We start from the raw sequence: 18,608 nt of genomic DNA on the forward strand, positions 1-18,608 counted from the left end.
GTTCAAAAAGTTAAAAAAAAGTTTATATGTTCTGTTCAAAAGTTATTATAAAGTTAATAAAATTTATTGCGTTGTGGCCTGGTTTTTTCTTTTTTTTTTTTACCTTCCAGGTGGACCAACCGAGGCATATGAGCTGAGGAGGCGGCAGTGTTCATATGCTTTGGCAAACACTTTGTATATATATAAAAAAAAAAAAAATCCCGGCAATGATTTATTCATCCACATCGATTGATGTGAATGGATAAATCTGGTTTGCCAGGGCATACGAGCTAAGTGGGTATGGATGTTGGGCGGAGCTCCTATGTCCTGGCAGACGCCTTTCCCCTCCTTTTTTTTTTTTTGGCAGAGATTTTTTCATCCACATTGATCGATGCGAATGAAGAAATCTGTGCCGTTCATTTTTTCTTTCAGCCCAGAGGCTGAACGAAAAAAAAATAATCTCATTACCCGTATGCTCAATATAAGGAGAATAGCAGAAACTCCTAATGCTGGGCATACATGTAATGATTGCGGAGACCCTCAAATGCCAGGGCAGTACAAACACCCCACAAATAACACCATTTTGGAAAGAAGACACCCCAAGGTATTCGCTGAGGGGCATATTGAGTCCATGAAAGACTGAAATTTTTGTCTCAAGTTAGCGGAAAGGGAGACTTTGTGAGAAAAAAAACCAAAAAATCAATTTCCGCTAACTTGTGCCAAAATTTTTTTTGCCGATGAACTCGCCATGCCCCTCATTGAATACCTTGGGGTTTCTTCTTTCCAAAATGGGGTCACATGTGGGGTATTTATACTGCCCTGGCTTTTTAGGGGCCCTAAAGCGTGAGAAGAAGTCTGGGATCCAAATGTCTAAAAATGCCCTCCTAAAAGGAATTTGGGCACCTTTGCGCATCTAGGCTGCAAAAAGGTGTCACACATGTGGTATCGCCGTACTCAGGAGAAGTTGGGGAATGTTTTTTGGGGTGTCATTTTACATATACCCATGCTGGGTGAGATAAATATCTTGGTCAAATGCCAACTTTGTATAAAAAAATGGGAAAAGTTGTCTTTTGCCAAGATATTTCTCTCACCCAGCATGGGTATATGTAAAATGACACCCCAAAACACATTGCCCAACTTCTCCTGAGTACGGAGATACCACATGTGTGACACTTTTTTGCAGCCTAGGTGGGCAAAGGGGGCCACATTCCACAGAGCACCTTTCGGATTTCACCGGCCATTTTTTACAGATTTTGATTTCAAACTAATTACCACACATTTGGGCCCCTAGAATGCCAGGGCAGTATAACTACCCCACAAGTGACCCCATTTTGTAAAGAAGACACCCCAAGGTATTCCGTGAGGGGCATGGCGAGTTCCTAGAATTTTTTATTTTTTGTCACAAGTTAGTGGAAAATGATGATTTTTTTTTTTCTTACAAAGTCTCATATTCCACTAACTTGTGACAAAAAAGAAAAACTTCTATGAACTCACTATGCCCATCAGCGAATACCTTGGGGTGTCTTCTTTCCAAAATGGGGTCACTTGTGGGGTAGTTATACTGCCCTGGTATTCTAGGGGCCCAAATGTGTGGTAAGTAGTTTGAAATTAAAATCTGTAAAAAATGGCCGGTGAAATCCGAAAGGTGCTCTTTGGAATGTGGGCCCCTTTGCCCACCTAGGCTGCAAAAAAGTGTCACACATGTGGTATCTCCGTACTCAGGAGAAGTTGGGCAATGTGTTTTGGGGTGTCATTTTACATATACCCATGCTGGGTGAGAGAAATATCTTGGCAAAAGACAACTTTTCCCATTTTTTTTTATACAAAGTTGGCATTTGACCAAGATATTTATCTTTGGAATGTGGGCCCCTTTGCCCACCTAGGCTGCAAAAAGTGTCACACATGTGGTATCTCCGTACTCAGGAGAAGTTGGGCAATGTGTTTTGGGGTGTCATTTTACATATACCCATGCTGGGTGAGAGAAATATCTTGGCAAAAGACAACTTTTCCCATTTTTTTTATACAAAGTCGGCATTTGACCAAGATATTTATCTCACCCAGCATGGGTATATGTAAAATGACACCCCAAAACACATTGCCCAACTTCTCCCGAGTACGGAGATACCAGATGTGTGACACTTTTTTGCAGCCTAGGTGGGCAAAGGGGCCCACATTCCAAAGAGCACCTTTCGGATTTCACCGGCCATTTTTTACACATTTTGATTTCAAACTACTTACCACACATTTGGGCCCCTAGAATGCCAGGGCAGTATAACTACCCCACAAGTGACCCTATTTTGGAAAGAAGACACCCCAAGGTATTCGCTGATGGGCATAGTGAGTTCATAGAAGTTTTTATTTTTTGTCACAAGTTAGTGGAATATGAGACTTTGTAAGAAAAAAAAAAAGAAAAAAAAAAGAAAAAAAAAATCTTCATTTTCCACTAACTTGTGACAAAAAATAAAAAGTTCTATGAACTCACTATGCCCATCAGCGAATACCTTAGGGTGTCTACTTTCCGAAATGGGGTCATTTGTGGGGTGTTTGTACTGTCTGGGCATTGTAGAACCTCAGGAAACATGACAGGTGCTCAGAAATTCACATTTTTGTACCATAGTAAACGCTCTAACTTTTACCCAAACCATTTTTTTTTTACCCAAACATTTTTTTTTATCAAAGACATGTAGAACAATAGATTTAGAGAAAAATTTATATATGGATGTCGTTTTTTTTGCAAAATTTTACAACTGAAAGTGAAAAATGAAATTTTTTTGCAAAAAAATCGTTAAATTTCGATTAATAACAAAAAAAGTAAAAATGTCAGCAGCAATGAAATACCACCAAATGAAAGCTCTATTAGTGAGAAGAAAAGGAGGTAAAATTCATTTGGGTGGTAAGTCAGAAGTGTAAAAAGTGGCCTGGTCATTAAGGGTGTTTAAGCTATAGGGGCTGAGGTGGTTAATATGGGAGCCGTTGGCCCAAATATGGAGTGTGATGGGGGCTGAGTGTTCGCCAATACGATATATGGACAGGGGTCGCCCTGATGTGTCAGGTTCAAGAGCAATGTAATTTCTACAGTATGTAAAGCCTTAAATGGAAATATGCATTTTCCTGAAAACTAAACAAAACTAAACAATATGTCAGCCCTGTGTCTGTCTGTCTCAGTGCTAATTGTTCTTCTCTGGTCTAGATTTAGGTCTGATTAAATATTTTCAGTTTTATAACCATCTTATCCTGGCCCAAAGCATTCCTTACCAACAACTGCCTGATAATCAGTGGAGTTAAAGCACTGCCTTTACATGCATAATGAATGGACCGGCACTCCACAGTTGCTTTGCAAGTGATTTCTTTATTCGTCACCCATGTGACGCGCATTTCGGCACAAGCATGTGCCTTTGTCAAACAACAGGTGATAACAGCAGTTATCACCTGTTGTTTGACAAAGGCACATGCTTGTGCCGAAACGCGCGTCACATGGGTGACGAATAAAGAAATCACTTGCAAAGCAACTGTGGAGTGCCAGTCCATTCATTATACTTTGATGGGGATCCGACCTGTTGACCGTGCACCCTGACTACTATACCAGCACTGTGCCATCCAATTTCTTTGAATTTGATATGCCTTTACATGCAGTGATAATCTCCACTGCATGGGGATGAGCAATGCCTACTGCCCTGACTCATCGCCATACAGATCCACTGTTTCTGGGCGGCAGAGTGCTGTTTAGACAATATGATTTGCTACCCAGAAACAATGATTTAGGTGTATGTATATTCTTAATGAGATACCATTAAAACGTAACTTTTATTGTAGTCAGTTAAATCCCTAAGTATGCATGGTATACACCAAACGTTGCGCAATTGGTGACCCGGAACTAGGGATAGGGGAGACTAGTACTGGGTCTCTGATGACTAATCTCACCCTGCACTGGATGTACCTTGAGGTGGAAAAGTACTATCCACAAATCCCAAATTACCAGTGGACACCTATAAGACACTCCCTGTCCCTGCGCAGCAATGGAGACTGCCCAGCTTCATCACGCTGTGGTGGAGGGCCCTGTTACCAGTGTGTTAACATTAGTACAATAGCACTCTTATGATCCTGTTAAGCGTCCCAATGCATTTCGTTGGACATAGGTCCAACTCATCAGGGGACCTGTTGGTAATGATCCCAGTTTTGGAGATAGTGGTCACTTTTGCTGGGATGTGTTTGTAACCCCAGACTCAAACCCACCTCTTCCCACTGGTGTACAGTACAATAGTCACATGCTATGGGGAAAATAAAGCCCCTTTACAGTAGTGTATTAGTTAGCATATTACTTATCTTTGCCCCCATGTATCGGTCCACACGGATGCGGCTGTATTGTGGCTTGTAGCAGCAACAGTGCCACATGTACAATGGCACCTTTTTAAAGAACGCCGGCCCGCCTCCACAGCGGTCAGCTGACTGCCTCGTGACCGGCTCATGTGACTAACCCGGCAACGCGCAGCCACCACCACCACCTCCCCCAAAGGATCACATGATCGTCGTGCCTCCCGATGATGCGTGAGGCTCAGTGAAGCGCGCGCCATGTGACCCAGGGAGGTGACATCAGGGAGGAAGTGTTTCTCCCTTTTGGTGTTACGCCGAAGTAGGCGGATATTCAAACGAAGGGGAGACGGGCATCACTGCGGGATAACAGCACCCCTCCTCTCCGCTGTTTGTAAGCAAGTATTTCACAGACAGTAATAGAATAGCTGCGCTTTCAGTGTCAATGCAAACAGCGCAATATAGAGCATTTTGAACGGCGTGAGAATAATAGGCAAACCTCCTATATATCAACAACCATAACTATTTAACAGAGGGGGTAAATAAATGTCCTAGATCCCACTTTTGAGGGTATATCTTATATGTTAAATGTTAATATCTAGAGGCTGAACACTAAATAAAGTACAAAGACATAGATACGCAGAGGAAAGATTAAATATCAAATGTCAAAAAATCAAATATCAGAAATCAGGTGCCAGGATGGCTCAAATTCATATCCCCACTCCCTATCTTCCACATATCATCCACCCACCAGGGTAGCACAAAGACTGTGGGGCGATAAATAGCTATCCAGTTGGTAGACAGGAGTCAAGGAGTGAGATTATGGGCTCTTTCACACCTGCGTTATTGTCTTCCGGCATAGAGTTCCGTCGTCGGGGCTCTATGCCGGAAGAATCCTGATCAGGATTATCCTAATGCATTCTGAATGGAGAGAAATCCGTTCAGGATGCATCAGGATGTCTTCAGTTCCGTAACGGAACGTTTTTTGGCCGGAGAAAATACCGCAGCATGCTGCGCTTTTTGCTCCGGCCAAAAATCCGGAACACTTGCCGCAAGGCCGGATCCGGAATTAATGCCCATTGGAAGGCATTGATCCGGATCCGGCCTTAAGCTAAACGTCGTTTCGGCGCATTGCCGGAGCCGACATTTAGCTTTTTCTGAATGGTTACCATGGCTGCCGGGACGCTAAAGTCCTGGCAGCCATGGTAAAGTGCAGTGGGGAGCGGGGGAGCAGTATACTTACCGTCCGTGCGGCTCCCCGGGCGCTCCAGAGTGACGTCAGGGCGCCCCAAGCGCATGGATCACGTGATCGCATGGATCACGTCATCCATGCGCATGGGGCGCTCTGACATCATTCTGGAGCGCCCCGGGAGCCGCACGGACTGTAAGTATACTGCTCCCCGATCCTACTATGGCAACCAGGACTTTAATAGCGTCCTGGGTGCCATAGTAACACTGAAAGCATTTGGAAGACGGTTCCGTCTTCAAATGCTTTCAGTACACTTGCGTTTTTCCGGATCCGGCGGGCACCTCCGGCAACGGAAGTGCATGCCGGATGCCAACAACGCAAGTGTGAAAGAGGCCTATCTCAAGCTAAATGAAGCAGCCAAAGGATAGCTGCTCATTGAGCCCCCCTGGTTGTACAGTTCTCAATTCAAAGATCCACCACGCCTCACGCTGTATGATCCTTCTATCCCAGTCCCCCCTTCTTTTAGGGTACGGCACTGATTCGATGCCCATGAATTTAAAGCCCGAAAAGATGCCCCGATGGTGGCTCGCGACATGTTTTGCCAAAGGAGTATCCCTACAGTGTCGCATGTCTCCCACGTGTTCGCCCACGCGCCTTCTGAACTCACGGGTAGTCTTAGCCACGTACTTCAAACTGCATATACAAGTAGCCTTATATAAGACACCTCTTGTTCGATAGTTTAAAAATTGTCTAATGGAGTAACGTTTCTGGGCAACACCACCTGTGAACTCACAGCCCTGCGTGACATACTCGCATGCCACGCATCCACTACAGCGATAGCAGCCCCACACCGGTCTCAGCCAGTTCAGCCCTTTGTTTCTGGTTGAATCTAAGAAATGGCTGTGTACCAGCCGATCCCGCAAGCTACGTCCTCTACGATATGTAATCTGTGGCCTGCTTGTGATCACATTCTTAATATCGGGGTCTAGTTACAGTATCTCCCAGTATTTCGAGATCACCTTTTTTATCTCATTGGCTGCTCCGTCATATGTGCCAATAAGGCGTATTGGGTTATTAATCGCCTGTCGGGGCGGGGGATGTAAGAGCTCTGTTCTGTTACATTTCCGTGCCCTTTGGTAGGCCTTTCTCAGAGCTGCACTGGGATATCCTCTGTCTAGGAATCTTTGCTCCAAATCCCTTGCCTGTAGTTTAAAATCGTCAAGGGATGAGCAATTCCTCCTTATCCTCAAGTATTGACCCACTGGTATCCTCCTCTTCAGTGGCTCGGGTTGTGACTGTCCCACTTCAAGAGGGAATTGGTTGCTGTGGGTGTTCTATACGTTTTTGTATGTACTTCACCTCCTGGTGCCTTTATAATTTTAATGTCAAGGAAAGGTAGAGTGTTCTCACCTAATTCAAATGTAAACCGCAAACCAAGGTCATTTCGATTAATCACCTGTACAAACTTTTCAAAGCCACTCTTAGTCCCTCTCCAAATCACAAAAACGTTATCTATGTACCTTGCCCACATGATAATGTCCAATGTCTGGGGGATTGGTGGATCTCCAAATACACTATTTCTTTTCCACCAGCCCAGGAACGGGTTAGCATACGATGGGGCGCAAGGACTCCCCATAGCCGTACCCCTGAGCTGGTGGTAGAAGACCCCGTCAAACAGGAAGTAATTCTGGGTGAGCGTAAATTCCAACAGATCTAACACAAAATGGTTATGTGCCCTGAACTGAAACCCCCTGGTGTTAATAAAGTCCCCCACTGCCCTAATCCCCAACTGGTAAGGGATGGAGGAGTAGAGGGCCTCCACATCAATCGATCCCAGAAGTGCCTCCTCTTCAAGAACTACCCCCTCCAGTCGGCTGAGCAGATCCCTAGTATCTGTAAGGTAGGACGGCAAAGTCCTCACAAAGGGTGCCAGAATGGAATTAATGTACAGGGTGGGCCATTTATATGGATACACCTTAATAAAATGGGAATGGTTGGTGATATTAACTTCCTGTTTGTGGCACATTAGTATATGTGAGGGGGGAAACTTTTCAAGATGGGTGGTGATCATGGCGGCCATTTTGAATCAAACTTTTGTTTTTTCAATAGGAAGAGGGTCATGTGACACATCAAACTTATTGGGAATTTCACAAGAAAAACAATGGTGTGCTTGGTTTTAACGTAACTTTATTCTTTCATGAGTTATTTACAAGTTTCTGACCACTTATAAAATGTGTTCAATGTGCTGCCCATTGTGTTGGATTGTCAATGCAACCCTCTTCTCCCACTCTTCACACACTGATAGCAACACCGCAGTAGAAATGCTAGCACAGGCTTCCAGTATCCGTAGTTTCAGGTGCTGCACATCTCGTATTTTCACAGCTTTCAATTGCTTTCAGATGACCCCAAAGATAAAAGTCTAAGGGGGTCAGATTGGCAGACCTTGGGGGCCATTCAACTGGCCCACGATGACCAATCCACTTTCCAGGAAACTGTTCATCTAGGAATGCTCGGACCTGACACCCATAATGTGGTCGTGCACCATCTTGCTGGAAAAACTCAGGGAACGTGCCAGCTTCAGTGCATAAAGAGGGAAACACATCATCATGTAGCAATTTTGCATATCCAGTGGCCTTGAGGTTTCCATTGATGAAGACTGGCCCCACTATCTTTGTACCCCATATACCACACCATGCCATCAATCTTTTTGTTCCAGCAGTCTTGGAGGGATCTATCCAATGTGGGTTAGTGTCAGACCAATAGCGGTGGTTTTGTTTGTTAACTTCACCATTCACATAAAAGTTTGCCTCATCACTGAACAAAATCTTCTACGTGAACTGAGGGTCCTGTTCCAATTTTTGTTTTGCCCATTCTGCAAATTCAGTGCACCGATCTGGGTCATCCTCGTTGAGATGCTGCAGTAGCTCGAGTTTGTAAGGGTGTCATTTGTGAGTAGCTAATATCCGCCGAAGGAATGTTCGACTAATGCCACTCTCCAGTGACATGCTGCGAGTGCTACGCTGTGGGCTCTTGCTGAATGAAGCTAGGACAGCCACTGATGTTTCTTCATTAGAGACAGATTTCATGCGTCCACATTTGGCAAATCCAACACTGAACCAGTTTCACGAAACTTAGCAAGCAGTTTGCTAACTGTAACATGGGAGATGGGTGATCTCGTAGGGTGTCTTGCATTGAAATCTGCTGCAATGACCTGGTTACTGCGTTCACCAGACATCAACACAATTTCTATCTGCTCCTCATGTGTTAACCTCGGCGACATGTCAATGGCTGTAAACAAAGAGAAACTTGTAAATAACTCATGAAAGAATAAAGTTACGTTAAAACCAAGAAATTCCCAATAAGTTTGATGTGTCACATGACCCTCTTCCTATTGAAAAAACAAAAGTTGGATTCAAAATGGCCGACTTCAAAATGGTCGCCATGGTCACCACCCATGTTGAAAAGTTTCCCCCCTCACATATACTAATGTGCCACAAACAGGAAGTTAATATCACCAACCATTCCCATTTTATTAAGGTGTATCCATATAAATGACCCACCCTGTACACCCCAGCATTCTGACTCAGGCTGTTAATGCCTGATACAATGGGACGACCTTTCAAGGGGGACATTCCCTTGTGAACTTTTGGCAGACTATAAAAAGTTGCCACCGTAGGATGTCTACATTGTAAAAACTCAAACTCCTCAGCTGAGATGAGATCCTCAGTTTTGGCTTTCTGCAGGATGACACTCAGTCTTTTTTGATATGTAGAGGTGGGGTCCACCTGGAGCCTCTCGTATGTGTCTTTATCTTGTAATAGGCCCAGACACATCTTTTTGTACTGGGCCACATCCAAGACAACCAAGTTCCCCTCTTTATCTGAGGGTTTGATAACTATGTTAGCATCCTGTGCAAGGGAAGAAATGGCTTTGAATTCTGCCTTTGTACAGTTAAATCTACATGGATTGATTGCGAGCCCCTCTAGCTCCCGGGACACACGGTTGAGAAAGAGATCAATACATGATGGATCACCTATTGGGGGCATTTTGCAACTTTTTGATTTAAGCAAGGTAAAGGGACCTTTTCCTTCTTGGGGCACGTTGTCCCCTAAATTATATAGCAAACGTACATCTTATAAAATATCAGGAGGGATCCCCAATTCCTTACTCTCTCTCTTATCAATCAAGGCAAAGTGTTTACGCCATCGCAATTTTCTCGCGAACAGATTTAAATCCAGTTAAAAAGGTTAAATGATGACACTGGCACGAAAGATAACCCCTTGCTCAGTATCGCCATTTCCGCTTCCTGGATAGATCTACATGACAAATTCAATATCTGGCTGGATATGCTGTGGGTGCAGGTGGAAGACTCGATGTATGGGGTGGGGCTCTGGGTGGGTTGTGTGTTCGTAGATGGTAGGAATTTCCTTGTTCTAAAAAAATGTGGGCCTGTGTCTTTCTGACGCCCCCTCCCTCTCCCTCTATTCTTAGAATCCCTCTCTTTCCTTTTTACTTTCAGAAAGATCTGTATCACTCGAAGTTGGCTCAGAGTCTCTTTTTTTCTGAGTCCCGCTTTTATCAATGCTTGTGTATACTCGATTGTCTCTGAAATCCAGCAAGTCCCGGTTAAATTGACGATGCTTTCGTTCTTTCAAGTTTTATTGGTATTTTTCAAGGGTGTCTTTCAACTGTACTTCTTTGTTCAGATAGTCAGGTTCTTGTTTAAATTTCTGTGTCTCCTCAATTTGTTCCCTGAGTTTGCTCTCAAGGGTCGCTAGGGTTGCTCTCTCCTCCTCCAGGAGTAGATGCATAAAGCGGAGGAAGCTATTCGTTGCTTCCTCCTCCCATTTACGCATGAGAGTTGCAGTTCTGCATCTACTCGCCGGAGCTAATGTGATTCTCAACCCTCTCGGAACGATTTTATGTTTTAGGTAATTTTCAAGGGACTGGAACTCCCACCAGGAGGAAATTTGGTCCTTGTAGGTCTTTGTCATCCCCTTGAAAATTACCTTAAAAGAGGGTGCATATTTAGTTAAGGTCAGTGTTTTCTCACAGAAAACCTCCTCTGCTTCTGATAGCCACTGGTTTTTATCAAGTCCGGTTGCCAAAAACCCAGCCATGCCCTGTCTGAATTGCCTAATCAACTAATAACACGACCAAATTGTCTGGTGTTACAAACACATCCCAGCAAAAGTGACCACCACCTCCGAAACTGGGATCTATACAAACAGGTCCCCTGATGAGTTGGACCTATGTCCAACGAAACGTGTTGAGAAACTTGACAGGACCATAAGAGTGCTATTGTACTAATGTTAACACACTGGTAACAGGGCCCTCCACCACAGCGTGATGAAGCTGGGCAGTCTCCATTGCTGCGCAGGGACAGGGAGGGTCTTATAGGTGTCCACTGGTAATTTGGGATTTGTGGATAGTACTTTGCCACCTCAAGGTACATCCAGTGCAGGGTGAGATTAGTCATAAGAGACCCAGTACTAGCCTTCCCTATCCCTAGTTCCGGGTCACCAATTGCGCAGCATTTGGTGTATACCATGCATACTTAGGGATTTAACTGACTACAATAAAAGTTACGTTTTAATGGTATCTCATTAAGAATATATATACAATTATGGAACATGATACCGTTTTTTTTTATCAGACAGTGACCAATGCGCAATTTGGTCGTGTTATTAGTTAAATGATTTAGGTGTCCAAATATTTTTTTGCTTGGTCATGGGGTGATCTGCAGCACCTTTACATGGGTAGATTATGAGCGTTCATACAAACTTCTGTCGACAATAATCTGCCCAACAATTGGGCAGTGTAAATCCACCTTAAAATTCACTGTACCTAAACATGTCATATACACATTGGACAATTATCAGCAGATCATTCCAATGTTGTCAGGATCTGCTTACAATCTATGGCCCCTGCCGCTCTAACCATCTTTTTTTATATGATTGAATCTAAACTCAAGAGAGAGGGGAAACATTCCCTAATATTTAATCCCTAATGTTTACTCTCATCCTTGTACAGAGATATGATCCTTCTTTTGATTTGAATACATATTGTCATGTGGCAGCCCGCGCCTGCCACCGCTACAGTCTCTGCAGTGGGCATGGTTGCCACTCTGCTTACCCACTCTGAAGTCCCGGTGGCTCAGATGCGACAGTGCCTCTCTTCTAGTATCTGGTGGGACCAACTACCGAAATAGTGCTCTCAGCATTCCTCACCTCCTTTGCAGGCTGATGTTTGCTTCTGCTCTACCTATTGGGCAAGTACGTACTCCTTTCAGCTCTTAAAGGGAACCCGTCATCAACTTTATGCTGATCTCACTGAGGGCAGCATAAAATAGTGACAGATGCTCTGATTTCAGCGGTGTCACTCATCAGCTAAAAATAAATGGTTGCCGAGAACCAGCATCATAATCATTGCAGCACAGGCCTTGAAAATAGTTAAATCTACTTGAGAAGAGTCATGCTTATTCATAATCTCCTGCTCTCTGGTCCATCTGCTGATGATTGGCAGTTCTCTCCTAGAGAGATAGGAAGAAAACTAGGTAGAAGACTGTCAGTCATCAGCAGGGAGGAATTTATGAAAAACCATGACTCTTCTCAGGTGGCCGCGACTCTTGCCTGACCTCTGCCTTATTCCTGTTCTGACCCTGAGTCGCCCGCCCTGACCTCTGACTGTTTGCACAAACTCTGCCTGCCGAGACCTCGGCCTGTCCCTGACTAGTGTTGAAGGATGTTTCGGTGCTCTGCACCTGTGTCTCTTGACTCCTTTGGGTCAGCAGACACAGAATGTTTGAAATCTTTGTTAATTTATTGGAAAGGAAAATCGAAATTGCATTGACATAAGTATCAAAACCCTTTACTTAGGACTTAGTTAAAGCACCTTTGGCAGCGATTACAGCCTCCAGTCTTCTTGGGTAAACTGGATTTGGGTATTTTCAGTGATTCTTCCCTGCAGATCCTCTCCAGCTCTGTCAGGTTGGGTGGGGACCGCCTTTGGACAGTCATTTTCAGATCTCTCCAGAGATGTTTGATTGGGTTTAAGTCAGGTCTCTGGCTGGGCCACTCAAGGACATTCACAGCCACTCTTTTGTTGTCTTGGTTGTTTGCTTAGAGTAATTGTCTTGCTGGAAGGTTATCCTTTGGCCCAGTCTGAGTTCCAGTGCACCCTGGTTCAGGTTTTCAAGAATATCTCTGTACTTTGCCCTATTCAGCTTTCCTTCAACCCTGACCAGTCACCCTGTTGCAGCTGCTGAAAAACACCCCACAGCATGATGCTGCCACCACCATACTTCACTGTAGCAATGGTAATGTGCAGGTGATGAGCAGTGCCTGGTTTCCTCCAGACATGGCTCTTAGATCTGAGGCCAAAAAGTTTAATCTTGGTTTCATCAGACCACAGAATCTTGTTTCCCACAATCAGAAGTCCAATCTGAGTCCTTTAGGTTCTTTCTTGTGAACTCCAGGTGGACTTTCATGTGTCTTTTACTGAGGAGAGGTTTCTGTCTGGCTACTCTACCATTAAACCCAGATTGCTGGAGTCCTGCAGTGATGGTTGCCCTTCTGGAAGTTTCTCCGATCTGCACGCAGGATCTTTGGAGCTTAGCCAGAGTGACCATTTGTTTATTATTCACTTCTCATACCAAGGCCCTTCTTGGCCCTCATGGTTGTACCAAACGTCTACCATTTAAGAACTATGGAGGCTACTGTGCTCCTGGGAACTTTCAATGCAGCAGAAATTGTTTGTACCCTTCTCTAGATCTGTGCCTTTAAGCAGCGTTGTCTCTGAGCTCTACAGGCAGTTCCTTCCCTCTTCATGGCTTGGTTTTTGCTCTGATACGCATTGTCAGGTGTGAGAACTTATACAGACAAGGGGGTATCTTTCCAAATCATGTCTAATCAACTGAGTTTACCACAGGTAGACTCAAATCAAGGTGTTGAAGCATCTCAAAGATGATCAAGGGAAATAGAAGGCCCCCCAAAGCTAAATTTGAAGTGTCATAGCAAAGGGTCTGAATACTTTCTGTATTTTTCGCCCTATAAGACGCATTCGTCCATATTACGCACCTAGGTTTTAAAGGAGGAAAATAAGAAAAAATTTATTTTTTCACCAGACCTCAGCTCAGAGCCACAATCAGACCCCCAATGTTAATAAGACCCCAATCAGACCTCCAATGTTAATAAGACTCAATCATACCTTAGCTCGGACTCTAATGTTAATAGACACCCAATCAGACCTTATATCAGACCCCAGTAGTATAGGGCTACACATCTCATCAAGCTAAAAGTGACAGGTCAACACGCCCCTTTCCCCAGGCAATAACCCCACCCACAACCCCTCCCAGTCCCTTCCAAAGTGCCGCCCGTCGCACGGCCCAAACCACGCCTAAACACCACCCATTCAACGCCTCTTATTCTGTTAGATCTGATATCATGTCAGTAATTCAATTAAGTTTTAATATTTTTAAAAATAAAATGATATCAAGCTTGTATTAACCTCTTACTAAGCCATTATAAATATCGACAATGGCTAATTGATCCGTCTATCTTCATAAAGCTAAAGTAGCTTTGATGATATCATTACAGGTCCTGGAAGGGAACTGGTGCAGTCTCTTTGTTAGATCCTGCAGGACGTGCGATGTTGTAAATTTGCTTTAATTATATACGATCGTGTTTAATAAAATCAAAGGCGTACGTGATTTAAACAAAATATTTGATCACTGCATCTTACACAGATATGTATCATTTATAAATATTAACAATAGCTAATTAATGCACCCAACTCTCCCCGGGGGCCGATAAAATGTTGAAGCTATATTCGTCCCTATTTTTTGCCCTCAGCGTCCATTTTGTGAAATGCGGCGGCAATTTTGCGAAGCGCGTCAGGGTATGTTCGGACATGATGAAGGCATGTTTGGACATGTCTAAAAACGTTATTTAAGAGCGGCGAAAACATTTTGTCTTGTTAGGAAATTTGCTTCGTTACGAAATTATGTTTAATAAAAATCGAAGGTTTACGTGGTTTAAACAAAATGTTTTTATTTACGACGCATCACGGTACATTTTTCAAAAACGCGGTAGGGTAGGCACGTTTGTGCGTAATTACAGCAACGTATACATAATTGTTTAATGCACTTTGTTACAAAGGTACATACAACACGGTAATTTTTAAAAAAATCAAAAGACATTTCTTTAGCGATACAATGTAAGATATAGATGCAGTAATGTACGCAGACCGAACTAACGGAGTCCTGTATTTGTCTGTTTTGATACCTTATAGTTTTAGTGTTTAGAGATAAAAATTTCGTAAATTCACCAGGAAATATTTCATTTGTGGGCGATAATCCATAACTATCACAAAAAATAGATACGTCATTCGGGTGTAATATAATTAAAATCCAGTGCTTTCCCCGCTGATACTAATTGTTTGTATTTACAATATAGGTTGCCGGTCGGTCGATGATTTTATTTCCCGGTAATAAATCACACGGAATTACACCTTAAAATATGCGTCGGGCATGAAAGTCAGCTTTGATAACGCAGGTAATTTCATAATTATTCATTTTATTGAAAATGCGATTTTCATGAACGGAATACACAATCATGTTAATAGTGTTTAGCAGCGGCTCAGCAAATCTAATTTCAGCTCTTAGTTTTCCAGGTTTTACTAGAGAGAAACGTCCGCCAGGTTCTTGATCCGGCGATAAATCAAAAGCGAACAAAGTATACCCGTTCAAAAATTCTGACCGATCCACGGATAAAGCATTGTCAGCCTTTTGCTTCCCCAAAATGTGTACGAGCGACATATATTCACGAACAGCTGATTCGTCATGAAAATTAGGCTGAAATGGTTTTGCGGGTATCTGTTGTCCGTCCAAATATAAGGCTGCATTATTCACATTATAGTGATTGAAACACAAAGGATTTCTTTGGTAATTCTTGGAAAATGATTCGTTGTCCACAAACGCTAGTATTACTGTTTTTGGGATGTTTCCCAGATAAAGATTCTCATAGTGAGATATGCGAGTGCCTGCGGGAATGCTATACACTTTAAGCGACGCATGATCGACAGAGTACTTTGCGTTAGTGGTTAACAGACCGCGACTGTGCCCGATTCTCACAGTGGGCAATACTTGAACTCTTTTGACAAACAACGATGCGTGCTGTATTTGGACTGTAAAATGGGTCGCCTCGGCATACATAAGACAGAAGGTAGCTTTGTTTCTGGTCAACGTTATCTTTAAATCTAATCCGATCAGTATTAATTTAGGCTGATTAAATATATCGGCGTAAATGGGTCCTATTAATTCAACACTTCTAGAGCGAGTCGTATACTGAGCTCTCTTGGCGAAACCAACATTACGACCGTCGAGAGCCCGGTTATGATGACCCGCTGTATCTTTATAGAATAAGCCGGCTGTAAATTGGGCCGCTAAAGTTTGTGAATTATAATTTATTAGGGACTCTATATACGCCCTATATGTATAAATATTGTGGCTTCTTGAAATCAATACTTGTTTGCATGGGCGGTATTTGAAAGATATCCAACTCAGATTTTGCATACTCGGCGGATGCATCATGTACAAAGGCCATAGCACTTGATTAGAAAATGTCGCTCGGTGAACGGCTTCTTGTTTTCTGGCGTCTCTTAGTCAGCGCTGCTTTATTCATAAAAGGGGGTAGGACGCCGCCGTCGCGTTTTCTTTTCCACATTTTTCATTTTTCTCCGAATTTGAACGATGCCAGAGCCCTCCTGCCCTTGCGTAGGTCTATTTATTCAATCCATAACGGCGGTCGTTGCCATAGCGACAACATCTTTAGCGATATTCCTTACAGCTGTTTTTACCTGCGGTTTTACAAATTCCACACCTTTCTTAAATAGGGGAACGACTCGGCCGTGAAAGCCATCCAAATCATGACCAACTTGCGCTATGTAATAATGCGTATACGCACCTGGGTCGCCGTACACTCTCTGGAACAACCTTTTAATGCGTCGTTACAGCGCGAGGTCTAAAGTGTAATCGCGCAATAGATTTCCCGTATTTGAATTTAACAGGTTTAGCTTGATCCGTGAGTATCTATATTGTAATGGTATCAAAGTGTTGTTTGCAGAGAGGTATATGGTCCGGCCTGTTATACTTTTGCGTGACTATTTCACCATTTTAGCCGCTTAGCTCCACAGTTCTTAAAAGCTCTACGAAGCTATCGCCAACAAGTTGATGCTGAATGATATCGGTATAAACAAACATTGTATAAAATCCGGCTTTAATATTGGGGTGAATTTTTCTCTTTATAGGTAAAGAAGCGTACTCTTTCACTAAAACAAAATCCTCATCATCAGCTAAAACATCCACAAAATGTTCTAAGATTCATTGTAGCACAAAACGATGTTCTCCGCGCCTACATACTTGTTCGAGCGATTGCGCGATTACCCCTGAAGCCCCAATATATTGCCTAACATTTCACCAGGCATAAACCTGTATAAGCTTGATTTCATTACATAAGCGGTTCTGTCAATCTCGTCATATCTTAGACGCAATTGATCAGGCAGCATTTTTATAGAATCAAGTTTGGTATTAATGGCTTTGATCAGTTCGTTCATATTAGGGTAATAACCCGATTTAACAAAAAACTCTCTGACAGGGTCATGGCGTTGGGTGACGTAGAATACACCATCGCCGGTTCCAAAGGTTTTCCACGTATGAGGGTACTGAATCTCTACTAACGCCACTTCATAAGGACCGCGAATTTGCCATGTACCAGTATAGTCACGGATCCTGACGAGCTTTTCAAATTAGCGTTTGTACCATACTACAATCTCTCCGAGGTTAATTTCATTGATAACGAGATGGCCGTAGTCAATTGGAGTTATGGAAAAGAGTGCTACATGCTCAACAAAAACCCAAACATTTTTATAGCCTGTTTTACAACCGCCTATGCCAGACTCGAATTATACACACTCCTAGACAGACAGCAAGAACGCTGTCTTTATCACAACACAGACTCCGTCATATTCGTAAGTAGAAATGGTGACTGGAATCTGCCATTGGGTGATTTTCTCAGTGAACTAACTAGTAAAATACCCGCTGACACGTACATTACTGAGTTTGTATCTGCGAGTCCAAAAACGTATGGGAAAACTGTATTAAGGGTTAAGGGTATAACTGTCACGGCCATGGCTATGACCGTGACTCCTGAACCGCATGCGGGTGTCAGCGGTTTAGTTTGGTTGTCAATCACAGGTGAGGGCTGTGGTATTTGCCCCACCTGTGGTTGCCGCTGGCAACAGTATGTACGTGGCAGCTTGCTATGTTATGCATGCGGTTTTGTGTGATATGTATGTCTGTGTGCACTCTGTCTTATGTGTGGTGTGCACTTACATCTTCCCTTCACTGTGGTTGCCCGTGGCAACGTTTGGTTGTAATGTGTACATGTGGTGGCAGTGTCCCGGCCTTCGGGCTGACTCCCAGGACACGGTTGCCACCCATGTTGCCTGCGGCAACAACCACAGTGTGTTTGTCGTGTTGGACACTTTTCCTTTTAGTTGGTGTTTTCCCTTTCCTGTGGTGTGCTGGAGGGGTTAACTCCCTTCCCAGTGTGTGTGATGTCACTGGGTGTGTCTGACCATTGGGTGTGGCCTCTTAGGCCTATAAAGCCTCTCACTTTGGCATGGCTCAGTAGGTTGCTTCAGTCATGCTTTGCTGTAGCAGCCTCCTGTGATTTCCATCTTCTTGTAAGGGCCACCCTTCCGGTCATAAGTTCTAATACCGTGATGTGTTGTTGATGTTTACCTTTGTCTGTGTGGACAGCCTTTCCTTAGCACGGGTTCCAGTCAGCAAGGCTGAGACAGGTTTGTGTGGAACTGTTTGGTTCATCTGTCTTATCCATAGTCCTGTTTATGTACCCCCTTCTTCATGCTGCTTGGCCAGTGAGACTCCTGCTCCTCCATGCCTAGGAGGAGTGGGTTGTCTTACCCTGCTCCATAGCCCAGGGACCGGTCGGAGGGTAAGTCAGGGATCCGAGGTTCCTGCGCATGGGTCCTCCTACCATCAAGGTCGGCCCATGCAGGTAGGAGACAGGGTCAGCGTTAGGGACGCAACAGGAGGTGACCTGCTCCCTGA

At 43.7% G+C, this 18,608-nt stretch overlaps 1 protein-coding gene across 2 annotated transcripts in view; it reads right to left on the reverse strand.

Annotated features, from left to right (window-relative positions):
* SERAC1 (serine active site containing 1) overlaps positions 1-18,608 on the reverse strand; it is a 354,636-nt gene that overhangs the window by 90,569 nt on the left and 245,459 nt on the right. The gene's annotated exons all lie outside the window — the stretch shown is intronic.

Source organism: Bufo bufo, chromosome 4, assembly GCF_905171765.1.
Source record: "Bufo bufo chromosome 4, aBufBuf1.1, whole genome shotgun sequence".
Lineage (NCBI taxonomy): Eukaryota > Metazoa > Chordata > Amphibia > Anura > Bufonidae > Bufo > Bufo bufo.